Source organism: Acanthochromis polyacanthus, chromosome 10 (genome assembly GCF_021347895.1).
Source record: "Acanthochromis polyacanthus isolate Apoly-LR-REF ecotype Palm Island chromosome 10, KAUST_Apoly_ChrSc, whole genome shotgun sequence".
Taxonomy (NCBI): domain Eukaryota; kingdom Metazoa; phylum Chordata; class Actinopteri; family Pomacentridae; genus Acanthochromis; species Acanthochromis polyacanthus.
Window position 1 is genome coordinate 30,078,265 of NC_067122.1, and position 1,368 is coordinate 30,079,632.

The window sequence follows — 1,368 nt, forward strand, 5'->3', positions numbered from 1 at the left end:
TTTGCACTCCTGTTTTTTGTTTTTGTTTCTAAGAGCCCTGTAATGTTAAATTTCTCCTTTGTGAGATTAATAAAGTCTATCTTATCTTATCTTATTATGTCTGCAATACAAACTAAAAAGAAAATCAAATCAATGATTTCTAATGTAAAAAGGTTGATTCATTTTAAATAGAGCTCCACATATTCCTCAGTGTATCAACTTACTAAGTTTGGAGCACTGAGAACAAAAATGATGGTTTAATAATAAACAAGTCAGTATTTTCTTGTCTCCGTTTGACTGACTTCATTAGTCCCTGAAATTTTTTGGTAAGAAAAAAAAAGTAACTTGAATGTATTAAGCTACTTTGGCCATATTGCTGTAGCTTAGCTTGCTACATTTCTGTGGGTCATAGCTTCAGTGTAGTAAAGCTTGATTTAACACGGAGTAGCTGGTAGCTTAGCTCATTATAGTTTCCAAGTAGCTTGCCCAACACTGATATATATATATTTAAAAGGGGTAAAAGAGGGCACTTTTCAATACGAGGCAAAAAGGGCAGGGGCTGAAGCCCCCCTTTAGGTCTATGTGTGCACGTGCATGGCTGCCATAGCCATGTGATAGGTGCAGACATGACACACTGTAGAATATTGAGCACAACCAACATCCATGCAACACTGACTTCAAGGACTTTCAATGACTTTTTTATCTGATAATCCTAATTCCAGGACCACCTGATTTGTGGCAGTATTTCAGGACTTTTCCATGACTTTCCAGGATCACATTTTTTCCAGGACTTTTCAGAATTTTCAAGGACCGTGGGAACCTTGTTAAATGTACAGTTTAAATCAAAAAATCTAGCATTTCTATTCCTCCTTCACTTCTGGGTCCAGTGAGAACATTCCTTTTCAGGTGATGGTGCTTATTTTTCCAGGTAAAATTTGTAATTAATCTATTAATCGTAGTGGATGTGGAATCTTTAACATAGAGAGAAAGAGCTGGGTAAACCAATCTAGATATGCCCTCCGCTTTACTCAGCAAAACCCGTCCAAAAAGTGAAATGTCTCTCGGTAGCCACATATTTAAAATCTGTTGAGTTTTCTTAATTTTAGGTTCAAAGTTTTGTTTTTGACGCTCATCTAAATTCTTACATATGTGGATACCAAGATATTTAACACTTTTTTTGACAGATATATTGCAGACAGAAAAATCCTCAGTATCATAAAGACATAAAATTTCACACTTTGATTTGTTTAGGGTTAACCCTGAAGCTTTAGAGAACTCTTCAACCAAAGAGATTGCGGCTTTAACCTGATTTTTGTCTTTTAAAAATACTGCCGTATCGTCTGCCAGTTGAGTAATTCCTATTTCTTTGTTAAAGATACGGATACCCTC